Source organism: Salvelinus fontinalis, chromosome 33 (assembly GCF_029448725.1).
Source record: "Salvelinus fontinalis isolate EN_2023a chromosome 33, ASM2944872v1, whole genome shotgun sequence".
In the NCBI taxonomy this organism is placed as follows: domain Eukaryota; kingdom Metazoa; phylum Chordata; class Actinopteri; order Salmoniformes; family Salmonidae; genus Salvelinus; species Salvelinus fontinalis.
This window is the reverse complement of record NC_074697.1, coordinates 12,822,554-12,828,933: the sequence shown is the minus strand read 5'-3', so window position 1 is coordinate 12,828,933 and position 6,380 is coordinate 12,822,554. Positions and strand designations below refer to the sequence as shown.

General features: G+C 45.8%; 1 long non-coding RNA gene across 1 annotated transcript in view; it reads right to left on the bottom strand.

Annotated features, from left to right (window-relative positions):
* Positions 1-1,384: 1,384 nt before the first annotated feature.
* Positions 1,385-6,380, bottom strand: part of LOC129831729 (uncharacterized) — a 7,163-nt gene continuing 2,167 nt past the window's right edge. Inside the window, exons 1-2 of the long non-coding RNA XR_008755805.1 lie at positions 4,468-6,380; positions 1,385-3,854 (exon numbers count right to left, since the gene is read on the bottom strand). The exon at positions 4,468-6,380 is cut by the window's right edge and continues 2,167 nt beyond it. This is a non-coding gene — a long non-coding RNA (uncharacterized LOC129831729). The remainder of the gene's footprint in view (positions 3,855-4,467) is intronic.

Sequence of the window (6,380 nt, the reverse complement as noted above, 5' to 3'; positions counted from 1 at the left end):
CCAGGAAGAGTAGCTGCTGCCTTGGCAGGAACTAATGGGGATCCATAATAAACCCCAGGAAGAGTAGCTGCTGCCTTGGCAGGAACTAATGGGGATCCATAATAAACCCCAGGAAGAGTAGCTGCTGCCTTGGCAGGAACTAATGGGGATCCATAATAAACCCCAGGAAGAGTAGCTGCTGCCTTGGCAGGAACTAATGGGGATCCATAATAAACCCCAGGAAGAGTAGCTGCTGCCTTGGCAGGAACTAATGGGGATCCATAATAAACCCCAGGAAGAGTAGCCGCTGCCTTGGCAGGAACTAATGGGGATCCATAATAAACCCCAAGAAGAGTAGCTGCTGCCTTGGCAGGAACTAATGGGGATCCATAATAAACCCCAGGAAGAGTAGCCGCTGCCTTGACAGGAACTAATGGGGATCCATAATAAACCCCAGGAAGAGTAGCTTCCAGGAAGTTCTCTCCTCTCCTCCCCTCCCCTCTCCTCTCCTCCCTCCTCTCCTCCCCAGCCTCACCTCCCTGGGGAGTAACAGGAGAAGCCCTCTCCCTCCCCCCTCTCCTCCCCCAGCCTCACCTCCCAGGTGAGTAACAGTAGAAGCCCTCTCCCTCCCCCTCTCCTCCCTTCCCCTCTCCCTCCCCCCTCTCCTCCCCCCTCTCCTCCCCCAGCCTCACCTCCCAGGTGAGTAACAGTAGAAGTTCTCTCCCTCCCCTCTCCTCCCCCCTCCCCTCCCCTCCCCTCTCCTCTCCTCCCCAGCCTCACCTCCCTGGGGAGTAACAGGAGAAGCCCTCTCCCTCCCCCCTCTCCTCCCCCCTCTCCTCCCCCAGCCTCACCTCCCAGGTGAGTAACAGTAGAAGCCCTCTCCCTCCCCCCTCTCCTCCCTTCCCCTCTCCCTCCCCTCTCCTCCCCCCTCTCCTCCCCCAGCCTCTCCTCCCTGGGGAGTAACAGTAGAAGCCCTCTCCCTCTCCTCTCCTCCCCTCTCCTCCCCCAGCCTCACCTCGCTGGGGAGTAACAGTAGAAGCCCTCTCCCTCCCCCCTCTCCTCCCTTCCCCTCTCCCTCTCCTCTCCTCCCTCCTCTCCTCCCTTCCCCTCTCCTCTCCTCCCCCAGACTCACCTCCCCCTTCTCGTATCACCCTCCAACCCCATCAAATCTCTCCTCCTCCTCCTCTCTTTCCCCAGCACCAGTACAGAGAAAGGAAAAGAGTAGTCAAAACACACACACACACACACACACACACACACACACACCCACCCACCCGCCCGCCCGCACACCCACACACACACCCACCCGCACACACACACACACACACACACACACACACACACACACACACCCACACACACACACACACACACACACACACGTAGCGACCACAGGAGTCTGAGGCCTGTTTTAATAAGTAGTTTATTCATACAGGTTAAATTGATATAGTGATAAACCAATGAGGAGCAAAGGGAAGGCAACACGTGGAGGCTAAAGCCTGTGTCTTGTTATAAACCATATAACATGTTATAACTGTTCTCAAGCCTGTGTCTTGTTATAAACCATGTAACATGTTATAACTGTTCTCAAGCCTGTGTCTTGTTATAAACCATGTTATAACTGTTCTCAAGCCATTGTCTTGTTATAAACCATATAACATGTTATAACTGTTCTCAAGCCTGTGTCTTGTTCTATAACATAACATAACATGTTACAACTGTATTCAAGCCTGTGTCTTGTTATAAACCATGTAACATGTTATAACTGTTCTCAAGCCTGTGTCTTGTTATAAACCATGTAACATGTTATAACTGTTCTCAAGCCTGTGTCTTGTTATAAACCATGTAACATGTTATAACTGTTCTCAAGCCTGTGTCTTGTTATAAACCATGTAACATGTTATAACTGTTCTCAAGCCTGTGTCTTGTTCTATAACATAACATAACATGTTACAACTGTATTCAAGCCTGTGTCTTGTTATAAACCATGTAACATGTTATAACTGTTCTCAAGCCTGTGTCTTGTTATAAACCATGTAACATGTTATAACTGTTCTCAAGCCTGTGTCTTGTTATAAACCATGTAACATGTTATAACTGTTCTCAAGCCTGTGTCTTGTTATAAACCATGTAACATGTTATAACTGTTCTCAAGCCTGTGTCTTGTTATAAACCATGTAACATGTTATAACTGTTCTCAAGCCTGTGTCTTGTTATAAACCATGTAACATGTTATAACTGTTCTCAAGCCTGTGTCTTGTTATAAACCATGTAACATGTTATAACTGTTCTCAAGCCTGTGTCTTGTTATAAACCATGTTATAACTGTTCTCAAGCCATTGTCTTGTTATAAACCATATAACATGTTATAACTGTTCTCAAGCCTGTGTCTTGTTCTATAACATATGACATGTTATAACTGTTCTCAAGCCTGTGTCTTGTTATAAACCATATAACATGTTATAACTGTTCTCAAGCCTTTGTCTTATTATAAAACATATACCATGTTATAACTGTTCTCAAGCCATTGTCTTGTTATAAACCATATAACATGTTATAACTGTTCTCAAGCCTTTGTCTTATTATAAACCATATACCATGTTATAACTGTTCTCAAGCCATTGTCTTGTTATAAAACATTTAACATGTTATAACTGTTCTCAAGCCTGTGTCTTGTTTTATAACATGTTATTACTGTTCTATGTCTCTCAGACATGGGCTGTGTTCTAAATGGAACCCTATGCTGTGTTCTAAATGGAACCCTATGCCGTGTTCTAAATGGAACCCTATGCTGTGTTCTAAATGGAACCCTATGCTGTGTTCTAAATGGAACCCTATGCTGTGTTCTAAATGGAACCCTATGCTGTGTTCTAAATGGAACCCTATGCTGTGTTCTAAATGGAACCCTATGCTGTGTTCTAAATGGAACCCTATGCTGTGTTCTAAATGGAACCCTATGCCGTGTTCTAAATGGAACCCTATTCCGTGTTCTAAATGGAACCCTATGCTGTGTTCTAAATGGAACCCTATGCCGTGTTCTAAATGGAACCCTATGCCGTGTTCTAAATGGAACCCTATGCCGTGTTCTAAATGGAACCCTATGCTGTGTTCTAAATGGAACCCTATGCTGTGTTCTAAATGGAACCCTATGCTGTGTTCTAAATGGAACCCTATGCTGTGTTCTAAACGGAACCCTATTCCCTATATGATGCACTACCAGGGTCTATAGGGGGCGTACTCAAAGTACTGTACTACGTAGGGTATAGGGTGCAGTTTGACCAGGGTCTATAGGGGGCGTACTCAAAGTACTGTACTACATAGGGAATAGGGTGCAGTTTGACCAGGGTCTATAGGGGGCGTACTCAAAGTACTGTACTACGTAGGGAATAGGGTGCAGTTTGACCAGGGTCCATAGGGGGCGTACTCAAAGGACTGTACTACGTAGGGAATAGGGTGCAGTTTGACCAGGGTCTATAGGGGGCGTACTCAAAGTACTGTACTACGTAGGGAATAGGGTGCAGTTTGACCAGGGTCTATAGGGGGCGTACTCAAAGTACTGTACTACGTAGGGAATAGGGTGCAGTTTGACCAGGGTCCATAGGGGGCGTACTCAAAGGACTGTACTACGTAGGGAATAGGGTGCAGTTTGAACAGGGTCCATAGGGGGCGTACTCAAAGTACTGTACTACATAGGGTATAGGGTGCAGTTTGAACAGGGTCCATAGGGGGCGTACTCAAAGGACTGTACTACATAGGGTATAGGGTGCAGTTTGGAAGCAGTCATGGTGCTATAACTGTGAGTGAGGAGTGACTGTGTGACAATATAAAACGTGAATATAATATACTGTTATAAAATATAATAAATAAAATAAAATCTTTCTGTCCACTTGGCGTGCAAGGCTGCGTGATGTCACCGTCCGTTTAAAACCTTTCTGTCCACTTGACGTGCAAGGCTGAGTGATGTCACCGTCCGTTTAAAACCTTTCTGTCCACTTGGCGTGCAAGGCTGAGTGATGACGCCGTCCGTTTAAAACCTTTCTGTCCACTGGGCGTGCAAGGCTGAGTGATGTCACCGTTTATTGATTGGTCTACCTTCCTGTCCACGGGCGTGTAAGGCTGCGTGATGTCACCGTTTATTGATTGGTCTACCTTCCTGTCCACGGGCGTGCAAGGCTGAGTGATGTCACCGTTTATTGATTGGTCTACCTTCCTGTCCACTGGGCGTGTAAGGCTGCGTGATGACGCTGTTTATTGATTGGTCTACCTTCCTGTCCACTGGGCGTGCAAGGCTGCGTGATGACGCTGTTTATTGATTGGTCTACCTTCCTGTCCACGGGCGTGCAAGGCTGCGTGATGTCACCGTTTATTGATTGGTCTACCTTCCTGTCCACGGGCGTGTAAGGCTGCGTGATGACGCGGTTTATTGATTGGTCTACCTTCCTGTCCATAGACGTGCAAGGCTGAGTGATGTCACCGTCTGTTTAAAACCTTTCTGTCCATAGACGTGCAAGGCTGAGTGATGTCACCGTCCGTTTAAAACTTTCTGTCCATAGACGTGCAAGGCTGAGTGATGTCACCGTCCGTTTAAAACCTTTCTGTCCATAGACGTGCAAGGCTGCGTGATGACGCGGTTTATTGATTGGTCTACCTTCCTGTCCACGGGCGTGCAAGGCTGAGTGATGTCACCGTTTATTGATTGGTCTACCTTCCTGTCCACGGGCGTGCAAGGCTGAGTGATGTCACCGTTTATTGATTGGTCTACCTTCCTGTCCACTGGGCGTGCAAGGCTGCGTGATGACGCGGTTTATTGATTGGTCTACCTTCCTGTCCACGGGCGTGTAAGGCTGCGTGATGACGCGGTTTATTGATTGGTCTACCTTCCTGTCCACGGGCGTGTAAGGCTGCGTGATGTCGCTGTTTATTGATTGGTCTACCTTCCCTCCATACTTGCCTGTTAATATTAATTGTGAAATATTCAAGAGAGACTGTTCTCAAGGCCTTTCATCAAGAAATACATTAAATGAGTCCCAAATGACACACTATTCCCTATATAGTCCACTACTTTGGAGCCCTATTCCCTATATAGTGCACTACTTTGAACAAGAGTCCTATTCCCTATATAGTGCACTACTTTGGAGCCCTATTCCCTATATAGTGCACTACTTTGAACAAGAGCCATATTCCCTATATAGTGCACTACTTTGAACAAGAGCCCTATTCCCTATCTAGTGCACTACTTTGAACAAGAGCCCCATTCCCTATATAGTGCACTACTTTGAACAAGAGCCCTATTCCCTATATAGTGCACTACTTTGAACAAGAGTCCTATTCCCTATATAGTGCACTACTTTGGAGCCCTATTCCCTATATAGTGCACTACTTTGAACAAGAGCCATATTCCCTATATAGTGCACTACTTTGAACAAGAGCCCTATTCCCTATCTAGTGCACTACTTTGAACAAGAGCCCCATTCCCTATCTAGTGCACTACTTTGAACAAGAGCCCTATTCCCTATATAATGCACTACTTTGAACAAGAGCCCTATTCCCTATCTAGTGCACTACTTTGAACAAGAGCCATATTCCCTATATAGTGCACTACTTTGGAGCCCTATTCCCTATATAGTGCACTACTATAAACCAGAGCCCTATTCCCTACATAGTGCACTACTATAGACCAGAGCCCTATTCCCTATATAGTGCACTACTATAGACCAGAGCCCTATTCCCTATCTAGTGCACTACTTTAGACCAGAGCCCTATTCCCTATCTAGTGCACTACTTTAGAGCCCTATTCCCTATCTAGTGCACTACTTTAGACCAGAGCCCTATTCCCTATCTAGTGCACTACTTTAGAGCCCTATTCCCTATCTAGTGCACTACTTTAGAGCCCTATTCCCTATATAGTACACTACTTTAGAGCCCTATTCCCTATATAGTACACTACTTTAGAGCCCTATTCCCTATATAGTACACTACTTTAGAGCCCTATTCCCTATATAGTGCACTACTTTAGAGCCCTATTCCCTATATAGTGCATTACTTTAGAGCCCTATTCCCTATATAGTGCACTACTTTAGAGCCCTATTCCCTATCTAGTGCACTACTTTAGAGCCCTATTCCCTATCTAGTGCACTACTTTAGACCAGAGCCCTATTCCCTATCTAGTGCACTACTTTAGAGCCCTATTCCCTATATAGTACACTACTTTAGAGCCCTATTCCCTATCTAGTGCACTACTTTAGAGCCCTATTCCCTATATAGTACACTACTTTAGAGCCCTATTCCCTATATAGTACACTACTTTAGAGCCCTATTCCCTATATAGTACACTACTTTAGAGCCCTATTCCCTATATAGTGCACTACTTTAGAGCCCTATTCCCTATATAGTGCATTACT